General features: G+C 40.9%; 1 protein-coding gene across 8 annotated transcripts in view; it reads right to left on the reverse strand.

Moving 5' to 3' along the window:
* Window positions 1-17,632, reverse strand: part of FAT1 (FAT atypical cadherin 1) — a 135,541-nt gene that overhangs the window by 60,134 nt on the left and 57,775 nt on the right. The window lies entirely within an intron of this gene.

Consider the following 17,632-nt stretch of genomic DNA (forward strand, 5'->3'; position numbering starts at 1 on the left):
AACTAATTTTAGGCTGGGAAGTCTCAAATAAGTGATTTTTTTTTTTTTAAATCTGGCATATCCGGCCATGCATATAATATTAAAACTTCCTGGGGGCTCCTGGGTGGCTCAGTCAGTTAAGCATACGACACCTGTTCTTGGCTCAGATCATAATCTCACAGTTCTGAGTTCGAGCCCCATGTTGGGCTCTGAGCTGACAGCACACAGCCTGTTTGAAATTCTGTCTCTCACTCTCTCTGCATACCCCCCAGCCACCAACTGGCTGTCCCTCTCTTCCAAAATAAATAAACTCAAAAAAAGAAAAACTTCTTAGAAATACGACAGTAGTATATCTTTTACAAGTTTTTCTAATAAAACTTAATGAAGTGTATCATACATTCTAGAATGTACTCTTACCGTAAAAACTACATTTGCTAGAGCCAAAGGGTGTTTTACAATCTAGCCCAAATCCCACACTTTAAAAACAAGAAAGTGAAGCTCAGGAATGTTGAATTAATTCCTGAAAGTCAGAAGCAGCAGCAGAATTGGAACTAAAATTGAGTTCTTCCCAAAGAAAGTGTTTCCAAGTCTCTCTGCTGCTCTTGGGGCTCTTCAGCCAGAGGTCTGCGGGGAACTCTGAAGAAGGATTGGGTCAAACCCACTTCCTTCCTGCCCCATAGGAGAACCACCAAATCTGAATCTCCACTTATTCAGAGCACGATCTCGTAGTTTGTGAGATTGAGCCCCGAGTCGGGTTCTATGCTGGTGGCATGGAGCCTGCTTGAGATTCTCTCTCTCTCTTCCTCTCTCTCTGCCCCACCCCTGCTCGTGCTCTCTCTCAAAATAAATAAACCTTAAAAAGAAAAAAAAATATCCACCCGTGAGGACCCAGCTCAAACAATGTCACAGAGGTTTCCAGACAATCCATCCCACGCTAACCGTCTTGCGACAAGAGCTTACAGAAGTTGACAAGAACCCGTGCCCTCTTATTCTAATAGTTTCCTAAACACAGGATCGTTTTTAGTAATTATAATGATCACTAATGGCCATACTCTGGAAGAAAGTGTATTATCTATTTATCAGAAATACATTTCATTATAGACATAGAGAAATATAACGGAGGACTATGGATTTATCAAAGAAAAAACATCTTTAAGAACCATAATGGGTGGGAATGCAAGCTGGTGCAGCCACTCTGGAAAACACTATGGAGGTTCCTCAAAAAACTGAAAATAGAACTACCCTACAACCCGGCAATTGAACTACTAGGCATTTATCCACGGGATACAGGTGTGCTGTTTCAAAGGGACACATGCACCTCCATGTTAATAGCAGCACTATCAACAATAGCCAAGTATGGAAAGAGCCCAAATGTCCATCGATGGATGAATGGATAGAGAAGATGTATGTAATACATACACAGACACAATGGAGTATTACTCGGCAATCAAAAAGAATGAAATCTTGCCATGTGCAACTACGTGGATAGAACTGGAGGGTATTATGCTAAGCGAAATTAGTCAGAGAAAGACAAATATCATATGACTTCACTCATATAAGGACTTTAAGAGACAAAACAGATGAACATAAGGGAAGGGAACCAAAAATAATATAAAAACAGGTAGGGGGACAAAACAGAAGAGACTCATAAGTATGGAGAACAAACTGAGGGTTACAGGAGGGGTTGTGGGAGAGGGGATGGGCTAAATGGGTAAGGAGCACTAAGGAATCTACTTCTCAAATCACTGTTGCACTATATGCTAACTAATTTGGATGTAAATTTAAAAAAATAAGACAACTTAAAAAGAAAAAAAAAATGCAACAACAACAAAAAATTTTTTTCACGGTTTGACATTTGAAAAATGAAAATAATCAGAGATGGCCTACTATCCAATTTAAAAATAAAAGGTTTAAAAAAAAAAAAAAAAAGAACCATAATGGGGGGCGCCTAGGTGGTTCAGTCGGTTAAGTGTCCAACTTTGGCTCAGGTCACGATCTTGCGGCTGGTGGGTTCGAGCCCGTGTTGGGCTCTGTGCTGATGGCTCAGAGCCTGGAGCCTGCTTCGGATTCTGTTTCTCTCTCTCTGCCCCTCCCCAGCTGTCTCTCAAAAATAAATATTAAAAAAAAATTAAAAACAAACAAAAACAAGAACCATAATGAACACTACAGAACTTACTTTGCAGAAATGGTCTGGTGAGCCTACATGAAGATTCCAACTGCTCTTAAGTTACTTACTAAAGCCAAAAACATCTCAGAACCTTCCTCACAAATCTTCAGCTACAGGCCCCAATCATTAAATCCTGTTAGAACCCAAGTTAAATGAAATGTAGTTTTTCCAACATAAAAAGAAACAACAATCTAAATGGCTAAATCAACTTCCGTTTAGCAGCATATTTTCCTTTTTTCTAGAAATTACCTTTTGTAGCACAAACGAATGCTGGTCCCTCCCCCAAAGATACGTCCACCCTGAAACCTGTGTGGCTGTGACCTTATTTGAAAACTAGTCTCTCAAGATATAATTAAGTATCTCAAGGTAAGATCCAAATTTATGAAGGATCCAAAATTCGACGCGTCCTTTGAAGAGAGAGAGATGTGGAACGTACAGACGTGGGCCACAGGGCCACGTGGAGGAGGAGATACAGGTCAGAGTGCTGCTGCTACAAGCCGAGAAAGTGCCAGGAGCCCAGGAGCCTGAAGAGGCAAGGAAGGATTTTCCCTGAGAAACTTCAGAGGGGGTGTGGCCCTGCCAACACTTTCACTTCTGACTTCAGGCCTCCAGAGCTGCAGAGTATACATTTCTGTGGTTTTAAGCCACCCTGTTCGTGATAACTACAATAGCCTGAGAAAATTAATAACCTTTTCATTCGGATATCAAACAAAAACACTGAAAAAATACGAAGGAGTGAGAGGCGAAGGGGAGAGAGAGTGGAGGAGGAGGAGGAGGGAAAATTAGGTAACAATGGCAAACAATTTCATAATCCAAAAAGAACCACTCATACTGGCTCTCTGTATTTTATTATTGTCTTCATTTGAAATATGACTTTATAGGTATCATTCTATCAAGAGATAATTAAAAGGCAGGTCTTACACCCAAAGACGCTCTGGAGTGGGAAAGTGCCAAATGCTCCAAATAATTCAAATTAACTGTATGCTTTCCCTCAAAAGGCAGGGGAAGCGGGCTCTCAGCTCTGGGGGGACCTCCTACACTAGCCTGGCCTAGAATCACACACAAGCTAAGTCAGCTCCTTTTTTTTAATTTATAAAACATGCAACAAATTGTACATCAGTTATATCTTTATAATTTTTCATACTTGTCCCTCCTACATAGTAAAATAGTGAAATAAAAAGTGCCTAAGCATTTTTCAGTAACCCTATTAACAATAATGACAAAAACTAGCTTAATGCCTATAAAATACAAAAATCACAATTAGAAAGTTGTTTCAACTAAAAACCAAGATAGAAAACACTCTCTTATTCTGAATAAACCAAAACAACTTCTTACTGCTCTTTCTTTTCCCTCTTTTTCACCCCCCTGCTGATCTTTTAAGAGTTCACTGAACAAGCACCATGGGCCTCAGGGTACCATGAGAATAATAAAAGAAAACATCTTCAAAAACCATTTACCCGGTAAAATATCTTTTGTCAGAAAAAATGTACCTGTGTTTGCTCTACATTCGCCACAAGGATCCTCTCCACTTTAGCCATAATGACCTCTCATTCATCTTGCATACATTGTATGCTAAGAAAAAAACAGTAAAATGCCTACTGCCAGGAAAAATTAACACAAACTAAAGAAAAGAAATAGGAGAGGTCGTAAGTTAAACAAAAGCATTTTAGCAACTTTATGGGGTATGGATTTTAAATTTCGGGCTCCTGAAAAATTCTGTTGTTTTTTAATTTCCATGGTGCGCTACTGAAATATAACCTGCTTTAAGTTAGTTACTACCAAAGAACTACAAGGACTAATCAAACGTATGGACCACAGAAGCAGCAATACAATTAGTACCTTTTTATTTTAATTATTTATTTATTTCGAGAGAGAGCACGTGCACAAGCAGGAGAGGGGCAAAAAGAGGGAGAGAGAAAACCCAAAGCAGGTTCCACGCTGCCAGCACAGAGCCCAACATGGGGCTCAAACCCCTGAACCATGAGATCACAACCTGAGCCGAAATCAAGAGTGGGACACTTAACCAACTGAGCCACACAGCAACCCCCCCCCATAAATTAGTATTTCTTTTTTTACTTTAATTTTTTTTTACTGTTTTGTTCATTTTTGAGAAAGAGGGAGACAGAGTGCGAGTGGGGGAAGGGCAGAGAGAGAGGGAGACACAGAATCCAAAGCAGGCTCCACACTGTCAGCACAGAGCCCAACGCAGGACTCAAACCCAGGAATGGTGACATCAGAACCTGAGCTGAATCGGGTACTTAACCAACTGAGCCACCCAGGTGCCCCTAAAATTAGTACTTGTTAAATGAAGTATTAAAGCAAGGAAGGCACAGTGAGACAAGGAAGCAGGAGACAGTAATTATAGAATTCCAGGCAGCACACGGTTGTCACTCAGTAGAGTTTTCCATGGGATACTCTACCCTACCGATCTGTTCCTGACCAGCTTGAATCAAATGAAAACGTTCTCATTATAGGCTGATTACTGCAATTTACAAAAAGATCCCAGCTGAGGGGCGCCTGGGTGGCTCGGTAAGTCAAGCGTTCGACTTCAGCTCAGGTCAGGATCTCGCAGTTCTTAAGTTCGAGCCCTCGTCGGGCTCTGTGCTGGCAGCTTGGAGCCCGGAGCCCGCTTCAGATTCTGGGCCTCCCTCTCTCTGCCCCTCCCCCATTCGCACTCTGTCTCTCAAAAATAAACAAACATTTAAAAATTAAAAAAAAAAAAAAAAAAAAAAAACACAAAGATCCCATCTGAAGTCCTGAGGACCACACAGCAGGCTGACAGGGGGCACCTCAGGCAGAAGGGAGAGATAACTTGACAGGAAACAGCATTTCTCTGTTCAAACTTTTAAGGACCTCTTCTAACAGGTGAAATGAAAATCCTATGAATTCCACGGTTTTAAAAACCTGTCGCTCAACTGTAAAATGAGTATGGGGCAGCGACCACACGCTGGGCACCACGTTTGCTTCTAGGAGGGAGACACTAAACGAATATGGGTAGGCCCTGACCCTCAGAGCCCTACACCAAGGCCGGACGCACCCACACGGAAAAGGCAGAGCAGACTCGGAAAGACAGGCAGGGAGGCTGGGCAGTGCTGCCCCAGCCCATTCTAAAAATACAGACCGCCTTACAGGCCAAGAGCGAACCTTCGATTTTTCCTACAGTTATCATTCAACACCCATCCCCTTGGAGCTGCAGACCATGAGCTCAGAGACACTGTGCCCTACTGCGCGGTCTTTCTTTAGGTGGTGTTGAAGATTGCGTTTAACGACAGCCTGTCTCGAGCTCTCCGGGCAGCTGCGGCCATCTGAGCGGCTACTGCTCGTCACTGCAGTCCTGGTGCCGGCAGGATTAGGCTTCGAGCCAAAAATGGAATTCTATTCAGAGACTGTCAGGGCTGGAAAGGCCCTCGGAACTCACTTAGTTCCCATAGTTTTCAGAGTCCCCTCCCTAGAAAACCCTTTCAAAATGAAATACTTTTCAGAGTCCCCTAGAAAACCCTTTTAAAATGAATCAAATGACCAATCTAAAGTCACACAGGTAGTGGCTGGGTAGGAATTTATACCCTCAAGTCTCCCAGACTTCCCTTCTGGCTTTAATTCTATTTTACTAGCTGTTTCTTGTTGAAACTTCATGGTGTTAAAGCCTAAGATAAACAGGAGATCAAAAGCCAAATGCAATTTATTGGGAATTGCCTTCAACATTCCTTTCAACGTCAGACAGAGCACAGGTAGAGAGGGAAAGAACACTTAACCCATTTTATAAGGTTCACATCACGTTGACAAAAAAAAAGCACGTAAATGGAAAATACCGGTCCTTAAAATAATTTTAACAAATGATACTCAGCAACATATATACATAAACAAAACAGAATGCCCCTGAATAAAACTGATCCTGAGGGTTCAATATTAACAGATTTTAGGAGGCAAAGCATATCCACTTCAATATGCTCAAAAAAGTCAAGGAATAAAGCTTTTCCTTTTTTCAGACTTTAAGGATAACACATTTCACTAGAAAATAAAAAATGAGCAGAGGAACAGGTAAGAAAAATCTACAGATTCTTCTTTAAAATACGTGCACATCTTTGAAAGAAGTCCACAAATAGGTAAACTTTTTCCCCCTTCAATGAATTCCTGCCATTGTGAAGCGACCGGCCCTTTACTTCCTTCCTTTGTGGCTATCGAATGTTACCGGAAACGCTTGGAAGTTGTTTGCAGCTGTAGCCACTTCCTATTGCACTTTGTTCGGCCTCCGTTCCAGCCACAATAAAACACCATTTACTTTGAGAAAAAAAAAACAAGTAGTCGCAATGTGATGGTGGACTACATGGGCGAGCTCCCAGCAACCCAGCATACCTGCAAACTCAAAAATCACAGAATTTTAAATCTTCGCCATGCTTTAGGGATCACTCCATATAAATTACACACACGCGTGCACACACACACAACACACACGTGCGTATATATGTGTATAACTTACCTATGTATAAATACCACCAAATCCATCTGCAGTCAAATAACATGCCTCATACCGAACTTAAACTAATTCTACATTAAATAGTCTATCCTCTATGTAAACAAATGGATGAAAAACAGGCCCCTGTATAAAGTGGTCCTCTACAAAGTGTAAGCTGTAATTTGTTACTTTAGGGGTGAGTATCTTAATTCAGAATGAAAGAATGGAAAAAAAAAACAAAACGCAAGAACTGGTCAAAGATGTGATAAGTATACATACAGCTGACTCTGAGAGCTGGAACTCCAAGCTCTGAAATATTTTTAACAGGATACAGCAGGACAAAGGAAAAGTGTGAAATCTCAAAACTTGGAAATATTTTATTTTCTAATGACAATGTTTTTTTCCTCAAAGCAGAAGAGATCTAATAGCTTATCATCAACTTGCCAAATTTTATCTGAGATTTTGACCTTGATAACTAATATTGAACTATGATTCTTTTAAAAAATAATTTTAATATCCTGGAGAAACAAAACACAGATTCTCTTTTGTAAGCATTCACTGCTTGCAGCAATGGGAAAAATTTTCTATTTTTACTTGAAGAATATCAAATAATCTACCCCCTGAGAAATAAACCAGCAATTTAACTAGTCTAACTAGTTAACTAGTAACTACATCAACCTATCAAGGGCCAGAAAACTACCTGTTTTTGTATGGCAGGCAAGCTAAGAATGGCTTTTACATTCTTAAAGGACTAGACACAACAATCAAAGAATAATGTATTGTGACAAAGGAAAAGCACATGAAACTCAAATTTCAATCCACAAATAAAGTTTTATGGGAACACAGCCATGCTCATTCATGTCCATATTGTCTATGGCTGCTTTCAGTCTACAGTGACAGAGCTGAATGGCTGTGACAGAGACTGTATGACCCACAGAGCCTAAAATATTTACTACCTCGCCCTTTACAGAAAAAGCTTAATGGTGTTTGCAGTCCATGGTTAATAAAAGTAAGTTTAAACATCTAGTGTTATTTAGAAGGTTCCTGCTCTTCGGCCAGAAGATATAAAATCTTTTTTAATGTTTATTTAGAGAGAGAGAGAGACAGACAGAGAGAGAGAGAGAGAGAGCGCATGCTCAAGCAGGGGAGGGGCAGAGAGAGAGGGAGACACAGAACCCGAAGCAGGCTCCAGGCTCTGCACTGTCAGTGCAGAGCCCGATGTGGGGCTTGAACCCATGAACTGAGAAATCACGACATGAGCTGGAGTCGGTCACTTAAGCGACTGAGCCACCCACCCAGGTGCCCTGGCCTTAAGTTATTAGAGAAGATTAGCCTAAAGAGCAACTATTATGTCACACAGGAATTCCTCAATACAAAAAAAAAAAGAGAGAAGGCACAGAAAAACTGGCTCCCAAACCATGTTTACATCCCAGACCCAAGGGCACACCAAGTGAACATGGGGCTGTGCTTCCACAAGCAGCAGTCACGGAATTTATGGCTTTCTGGCACCTACCCCCAGGTGACCTTCACCTCTCAGAAGTCATGTAATTATTACAAAATGGGGAAAAGACAGATGGGGAAGACAGCAGACTCTTGGTTTGCAGTCTGTAGCCGTCTCACAGGGTTTCCTGTAAAGATTACGTGAGGTCGCCTGTAATACATGAAGCACAATGCACATAATACATGATAAGCTGTGCTTGTCACCGGCCCTGTGACTCCTAACAAAAGTTTTGTTCCGGCCTGATCTAAAAGTGAGGTCAAGGGATGGCGGCAGGGTGGAAAAGTGGTAGAGGAAAGATCAGAGAACAAGACAGAAGGGTAGCCAAAGAAGGAAAGCCACAGTGTGCTGGTTTCTCTTTGGCGGTCTTTTTCAAGCTCAACTCGCAAAGGTAACAGGCATGAGAGAGCCTGATGGAAATGAGCCCAAAGAGACAGAACCAGCAGGATTTACAAGATTCAAACTGTGCAGTGTGCTCCAGATCCAATAATGAGAAGAAATCAGCCACCGAAAGAGGTGAAATTTTAACTCTATAGAATTGATAAAGGAAAAGCTAAGAAAACAGCTGAAAGCCGCCAAATCATTTTTAAACCATTTAAAATTCCAAGTGGATGGAAACAGATCCAACAGCTGTCAAAGAGCCTAAACCCTTTTAAGATGCACATAGAGACAGAAATCACATACACATTTTTTCAAAAAGGATGCCTCTATTTTCACTTAACATTTCTGATGCATTTATTTTTAGCCATAAAAAATTCCTTTTCAGTATGTTTGTTCCCAAACAGGAAGATGCACATCCACAAATGCGAAGGTATAAAAAATAATACATTTACTAGACAGCATAAAACCAGGGGTTCAGCAAGAAGGGTGGTGAAATTGACATGGACATGCGCATATACTCCTGCAATAACGTGGCAGCCCACTGATACCGTTATTCTCCTAAAGCACGGTATCTAATACTGTTACAAGAAAAACTCGAGATGACTATCACTATGTATACTGTGCTGGTACCCGTTGAAAAAGAGGGAAAAAAAGAGTAACATGTCTTCTTGCTTGTTTAGGAAAAGAAACTATAAACACTAGTTGCCTCAAAGTGTTTCAAAATGTAGATTTTCTTATTATTCAAGTACAGCGAGACCAACATGTCAGAGGAGAGCACTTTCACTATTAACAATTCCTACGAGGAAGGGAGGCACCATACCACAGACGCGGTGCCCAGGGCCACACTGGGTTGGCCAGGAGGAAAGAACAAGGAGAAAGCTGGGGTAGGGGACAAGAGATTTTGTTGTGGTTTCTACAGAATACACAAGGCAGAGCAGGAAGAGCAGGTTTAGACTGGAGAGTCTGAATTACTTCAGCGGGCTCTGGAGAGGGCTGAGCTGATTGTCTGGTACCTGAACCTGGGATGACTGGGGAAGGTGCATGGATTGTGGCTCCATAAAGGAAGGGATCCCAAGTACGGGTTCTGGATCGGCTAGTGTGCGTATGAGAAGTGGATCCTTGGGAATCTCTAAGAGCTGGCTAATCCTGACAGGTGCAGTATCTACCCAGGTCAGAGACTGGGCATCAAGAATACAGAAAATAAAACATAGTTAATATATTAAGGAAGAAAGCAGATCATCTACGGAACCGAAAAAGAAGAAAAAATTTTCACTGGGTATCTTTTTGTACCTTTGGCATTTTGGACTCTGAATGCACTACCTATTTGTAACAAGCAACATAATTTATGAAGTATGTTATCCACGCACAGGCACGCACGCATGTACACACACACCTGCTTTCCAGTCTCGTAAACGGTATATAGTGATAACAAGTGGGACCGGCCAGAACCTCAGGATCACCATTCTGAGCATTAGGTACAACACTGTGACACATTTCGTGGAGAGAAGTGTATAATGACCTGTATTTCTACCAACTCCAGAAACACACCCAGGATGGTGCCAAGTTTCTGTTTAAGATAAACCTAGAAACTTTTTTACTCCTTAAAACCACAGACAAATTTGGTTAAGAACACTCGGACTACTTAGTCAATGAAGCTTTAACAGTATATACAGGCTTACTGGCAGTTCTAAATTGAATAAGCATTTATATGTATATTTATTTATTTTCTGAGGTTTTTTTTTTTAATGTGTACTTATTGAGAGACGGTGAGAGAGGGGGAGGGGTGAGGGAAAACACAGAATCGGAATCAGGCTCCAGGCTCTGGGCTGTCAGCACAGAGCCTGATGTGGGGCCGGAACCCACTGACCGCAAGATCCTAACCTGAGCTGAAGTCGGACGCTCAACTGACTGAGCCACCCAGGTGCCCCTGAATAAATAATTTTTTAATTAAAAAGCAAAAGCTGAACTTCTGCTTCCTGCCATGGGATCAGATTTACCCTCCCACATGAAACAAGCAGACAAAATAAGTGAAATAACAGTTTATGGGACACCAGCTATCAGAAGAAGACAGTCACCCCGAGATGGGAAACCAACAGGGCGAGACTGACAGATGGCCCAGCTTATAGTGTCAAGACCATTTCTAGACACTTTTCACTCCTAGGTGAAAATCGAAGAGAAATGGAAGTACATGCCCACACAGCGGTTTATTCTCAAATGTTCATAATAGCTTTTATCTGTAATAGCCGAAAAGTGCAAGAACACAAATGCCCATCGACAGGTGACCGGATACGCTGCAGTGTACCTATGCAAAGGATTTTAGCAATAAAAAGGAATATACTTTGGGGGCCTCTGCATGGCTCAGTTGGTTAAATATCTAACTCTTGGTTTCAGCTCGGTTCTTGAGTTTGAGCTCCACACTGGGCTCTGCGCTGCCAGTGTGGAGCCTGCTTAGGATTCTCTTTCCCAGTTCTCTCTACCCGCACACGCTCTCTCTCAAAATAAATAAACCCAAAAAAAAAAAAAAAAAAAAAAAAGGCAACACGCTTTTGGTACTCACTACAACATGCATAAATCTCAAAGTAAATATCTAACTACAAGAGGCGTTACCAAGAAAAGAGTAGCTATTCCAGTAGTCTATTTACATAAAATTTTAGGAAATGCAAACTAATACATAGTGACCAAAGCGGCTGCATGGAGCGGGCAGAGAGGAGCTGGGTGGGGTGGGGATACAAAGAGCTGTAGGGAATGTTCTGGAAGAGATGGACGTGTTCACGGCAATGGTTTCACTGTTCTATCGCTAAGGCAAAACTTCTCAAATTGTTGACTTTAAATATGTGCAATTCACTGAAGGTCAGTTATACTTCAACGCAGCTTTTTAAAAATGAAGAGTAATATTTGTTTGCATCCAAAACTTGAAAATGACAAATATATAGATAGGAGAATAAAACCATGGTCTTTTCTAAAGCACGTGCACATGAATGAAAGTAACACTTCAAAAATTATTGCCAATTATAAAAATAGCGTATCACTCCTCAGAAGTTAAATTGTTAATATTAAATAAAAAGACACTTTGCTCGGGTGTTTTCAGCTTGTGAATAATGAAACCTGTGAAATGCACACTGGTCTCTATTGTTCGGGATTCCCGTTCTACTCTGTCCTTGAGGTGCCACCGGACGAAGCCGTGACGCGTCTGTCTAGGCTCAGATAATCTAGCCTTCTATGCTCTTTTTCTCTCTCGCACTTCAGCAACCACAGAAGTTATGTTAAAAGAAGCAAATATAAAACAAAAACAGGCTTTTAAAGACAGAGAACTGATAGTTGCCAGAGGGAGGTGGGAATGGGTGGGAGGGGGAGAAAAGCAAATTTACCCTGATATTGGACACAAGCAAAAGAAAGCTACAAAAATTCACGGTGTCGACGAGCGTAAAACAGAAAAAGAAAACAGATCAAATCTCATCTGCTTGTACGCCCTGACAAAGAACCCCCCAGCCCCCCTACTTAAACAGTGTAAGAACCATCTGAGATGCAGAAACACAGTTCCTGCCATAATCACGCACAAAACCTTTGGAAGAAAAAGAACGTTCAAAAGTGTTCATTCAAACCTGCCATTTAGAACCCCAAATTCAGATGATCAAATCCAGTCCTGGGAAGGATTTGTGTTTTTCAAAACAAAGATTTTGTCATACCATGAAAGGAGAAACAGATACGGCAGCCAGGTTTTCCTCCTCTCCAAAACGACTTAGGTCATCAGACTCCTATTTCTACAAAACGTTCAAAGAATTCCATACGTGTTCTTGAAAATAGGTCATTATTTATAAAAATAACATAAATATGATCTTTTAAACCTTATTCTGGTACTGAAGGCCTTCCATCAAGTGTAGCCAACCCCCCACATACTCACCTAACTTGATCTCTTGGCCGCTAATACTCATCACGTCACCGAACTGTCCCCCAACATGACCAACATCCCTCACCTCTTGTGCAACCATCCATTTTCACTACCTTCAAAATCAGCTCAGTAACTTGCCCAAGGGGCCCCACCCTCCCAACTACACCTACCGCATCAGGCAGCTCTCACCTCCCAGGGGGTGTTTATCCGAACCCACGGCAACACCGCCCTAGTGGCCTGTTCCCACAGGTTTCTCTTTGCCACTGCACTTATGCAGACTATCAATTTTCAAAACCTCGCTTAATGCGCCGTACACAGAGGAGAGGCTCAGTAAATACTTGATGTGAAAACAAATGACTGAATGGCAGTGAACTGGGGCTTTCTCTGGTCTGCTGGACATTTTGATAAGCACCAGGGTCCTAAATTTACCTTCACCACTAAGGAGCAAGTAGATTCATTTTATTCCATCAAATGTGTTTATCCTTCATCAATTTACTAAAATCTTGATTATCTTACACACAGTGAATAGAGCAAATGTAGTACACGAGCACAAGAGGTGGTGACCTCTCTCCCGCAAGTGATTCTGAGTGCTCTGCACGCACAGACATCCTGTAACAGGCGTGCAAAAATCACTAATCACAAGACAGAAGGACCAGGAAGCCAGTTTTCCCCATGATTCCAGAGGTGGGGGAAAAAAAAACAAACCTCACTACCGCCCAGATCTCTTGATTTCCAGCCCAGTGATTTTCTCACTCAGCCATTAATTATTAAGGAACATGATTTAGGGTCTCCAGGTGGTGTTATGGTTGGTAAATCAGGAGAACTTTCTTCTAGTAGACTCTTTCATCAGCTTTCACAATCTGGCCTCCAATAATACTGATCTACCCATTAAAAACAGGTCTGCTTTCAAAGTTTTGAGCCAGATGTATACTTTGAAGCATTGCAGTTTGGGCCCTGAGGATCATACTCAAATTTTCTGCTGAGTTGGGGGAACAGAATCATCTGGAGACAGGCTTTGTAAGGCTGTGTTTAATCTTTAATAATGCCCACGTTAAAATATGGTTATTTCTTGATCAGAGACTTTACATGATCTGTGAAACAGTCAGACTTCTTTACTAACCATAGTTTGTAATATACCTCACAACAAAATCCTTCTTGTGTACTAACTACAGTTACTCCCTACTATTATCGGTCTTCAACTCATAAAAAAGTAAAACCTCTTTGGAATCCTTATGAACTTCCTTCCCGCTGTCCCAGCAGCAGGATGCATGTGCTTCCCACCCAGGGGTTCAGGAGCTAGCTGTGGACTCCTGGAGGGGATTTATTCTCCCTGAAGATCAAGAAGTCGTCTCTGCAGACATCCCCTCCTAGGAGCTGTCAGAATACAGAGATGTTAAGAGGAAGCAGCAATGCCACATTAATCACATTTCAGCAAGACATAACACCATCGCAGAGGGATCTTCCTTTGAGCGGCCCCCAGAGATAACGAAGGCTTCAAGGCTGCCCACAACAGCTCTAACCGACATCACTTCTTTACGTTTGCCTTCTTCTTTCTCCAAAACTATACCTAATGCCCAGATCTACAGTCCTGGCTCAGGTATTCTAAAGGACATTCATTGCTTGCTGGTTAGCATGTCTCCTCATAGAAGATTTGCCCTAATCTAGAAGGGGGAGAGGAGACAGGAAAAATGAAAGCCTTTTAAAGTTTAGTTCACAAGCAATTTTAAATTGGGTGAGTTATATTCCTGAATTCTCACAAGGCTTTAACTTGTGGATTTCTCGGTCTCCCAAGGTCTGTGAACTCCCCTGCTTCCACGCAAAGTTTAACTCTGAAATCCTCCGCAGAAATGTTTATAAACTGCTGATCTTTCTTCTTTTGTATCTGATAGTGCCTGCTAAATTTTTAGCTCTTAGTTCTCTTTCATTTTGTTCCACAAAAATGAAGCTAAACTTGGTTACCACTTGTGCAGTAAAAAACGTATGCAAGTATGCTGTTTAAACAAGCCTGTGAGGAATCATTTACAGGTGCTCATTCCCGTCTTTATGTTCTTGTATAATTTCTTAACCAGTCCTTTTTCATAGGCTCAGGGTCCTGCACCCTATGCCCTAATGCTTCCGAAACATAATTCTGAGATCCCACTTCTCTTTCTATGGTTAAATTTGTATATGGCCCAATTATTCTTTTTTAATTTACTTATTTTTTGGTCTTTATTTTATTCATGTTTTCATCATGATAAATGGACTCTTCAATCCTCATCACCTACTTCACCCACCCTGCACACACCTCTGCTCTGGTAACCGTCAGTTTGTTCTCTACAGTTAAGAGTCTATTTTTTGGTTTTTTTCTTGTCCTTTGCTCATTTTGTGAAATTCCACGTGAGTGAGATCATATGGTATTTGCCCTTCTCTGACTTACTTAGCTTATCATGACACTCTCTACCTCCATCCATGTTATTGCAAATACAATATTTCATTTTTCATAGCTGAATTAATATTCCTGTGTGTGTATGTATGTGTGTATCACTTCTTTATCCATTCATCTCTCAATGAACAATGGGTACCTTCCATAATTTGGCTACTGTAAATAAAGTTGCAATAAAAATAGGGGTGCAAGTATCCCTAGTGTTTTTATATTTTTAGTGAATAAGCGTTTTTGTTGTTGTTGTTGTGGTTTTGTATTTTGGGGGTAAATACCCAGTAGCGCAATTGCTGGATCATCGGGTGGTTGTATTTTTAAATTGCTGAGGAACCTCCGTACTATTTTCCACAGCGGCTGCACCAGTTTACATTCCAACCAACAATGCCAGAAGGTTCATTTTTCTCCGCATCCTCGCCAACACTTTTTGTTTCTTGTGTTATTGATTTTAGCCATTCTGACAGGTGTAAAGTACCATCTCATTGTACTTCTGATCTGCATTTCCCTAATGATGAGTAATGTTGAGCATCTCTGCATAGATCTATTGGCCATCCAGAGGTCTTCTTTGGAGAAATGTCTGTCCATGTCTTTTCATTTTGTTAACTGGACTATTTCGTTTGGGGGGTACTGAGTTGTATCAGTTCTGTATATATTTTGGATACTAGCCCTTTATCAGATAGGTCATTTGCAAATATCTTCTCCCATTCTGTAGGTTGCCTTTCAGTTTTGCTGTTTCCTCTGCTATACAGAACCTTTTTATTTTGATGTGGTCCCAACAGTTTACTTTTGTTTCTGCTTCCCTTCCCTCAGGAGACACATCCAGAAAGGAACTGCTACGGCCCATGTCAAAGAGGTTACTGTGTTCTCTTCTAGGATTTTTATGGTTTCTGGTCTCACATTTAAATCTTTAATCCATTTTGAATTGATTTTTGTGTACTGTATAAGAAAGTGGTCCAGTTGGGACAACACCATTGTTGAAGAGACTGTCCTTTTTCCTTTGAATATTCTTTCCTGCCTTGTGGAAGACTGACCATATAGTTGTGGGTTTCTTTCTGGTTTTCTATTCTGTTCCATTGATCTGTGTGGCTACTGTTGTACTGTCAAAACAATACTGTTTTGATTACAACAGTTTTGTAATCTAACTTCAAGTCTGGAACTGTGATGCCTCCAGTTCTGTTATTCTTTTTCAAGATTGCTTTGGCTATTTGGGGTCTTTTGTGGTTCCACACAAATTTTAAAAGGACTGTTCTGGCTCTGTGAAAAATGCTGTTGGTATCGTGATAGGGACTGCATTAAATGTGTAGACTGCTTTGGGTAGTATAGTCATTTTAATAATACTTGTTCTTCTAATCCATGATCATGTAGTGTCTTTCCATTTCATTGTGTCATCTTCAGGTTCTTTCATGTTTGACAGTTTTCAGAGTACAGGTCTTTCACCTCTTTGCTCAGTTTTATCCCTAGGTAGCTCACTATTTTGGGTGCAACTGTAAATGGGGTTGTTTCCTTAATTTCTCTTTCTGCGGCTTCATTATTGGTGTATAAAAATGCAACAGATTTCAGTACATGGATTTTGTATTCTGTGACTTTACTGCATTAGTCTATCAGTTGTAACAGTTTTTTGGTGGAGTCTTTAGAGTTTTCTATACATAGCATCATGTCATATCTGCAAATAGGGAGAGGAGAGTTTTACGTCTTCCTTACTAATTTGGACTAATTTGGATTTATTTCTGTTTGTTGTCTGATTGCTGAGGGCAGGACTTCCAGTTCTATGTTGAAAAAAAGGGATGAAAGTGACATCCTTGTCTTGTTCCTGACCTTGGGGGAAACAAGGACTCATCAAGGATGATATTAGCTGTGGATTTTCAACCAAGGACTTTATTATGTTGAGAGATGTTCCCTCTAGATCTACTTTGCAGAAGGTTGTTACCATCAGTGGATGTTATACTCTGTCAGCTCAATCATTCTTAATAATTAATCACTAGCTTTATAAGTATCCAAACCTCACTCTTATTCTCTAGCAGAGACACATCAAAATTTAGCCAAAGAGCTAGACCATAATTAACCCAAGTAAAACTAATTCTCATACATTCAAAATAAATCTCGTACTTACATTTAATTTTCAACAATCAAGACAGACTCTGTGAACGACAACGTTTAATTTTCAACAATCAAGACAGGCTCTATGAACGACAAAAGGTTTAAAAAAACCAACATTTTAACATGCTTTTTAAGAGACAATACATACATACTGATCTACCTGGTACCTTTGTACAGTCATTTTGGTACACAGATGCTGACCTCAAGCTTCCTTCTACCTTAAGAACTGCTTTCTTTTGGGGCAGCTGGGTGGCTCAGTTGGTTAAACGTCCAACTTCAGCTCAGGTCGTGATCTAATGGTTCGGGAGTTTGAGCCCTGCATAGGGCTTTGTGCTGACAGCTCAGAGCCTGGAGCCTGCTTCGGATTCTACGTCTGTCCTTCTGTCTGCCTGTGTCTGTCTGTCTGTCTGTCTCTCTCTCTCTCTGCCCCTCCCCTGCTTGCTTGTGCTCCCTCTCAGAATAAATAATAAAAACATTTTTAAAAAATTTTTAAAAAGAATTGCTTTTAAGTTTAACAAAGAACATTATGAAATAAGAATGGTAAGGATAGGAGATAATGGTAAGGGATAGCAAAGACTGGTAAGGAAGCAGAGAATGCCTCCTTAATTTTGATTTGTGTTTATTATACTTCCTTAATGTATCAAATAGACAACCCAGTGACTGAACAGGCCAACTCACCTAGAATAAGGGAAGACAAAATTAACAAACACAGGATGGAGGTATGTACATATATTTCAGCCAATCTCCCCCTT

The sequence above is a fragment of the Puma concolor genome, chromosome B1, assembly GCF_028749965.1.
Source record: "Puma concolor isolate L17-30 chromosome B1, mPumCon1.1.hap2, whole genome shotgun sequence".
NCBI classification, from domain to species: Eukaryota; Metazoa; Chordata; class Mammalia; order Carnivora; family Felidae; genus Puma; species Puma concolor.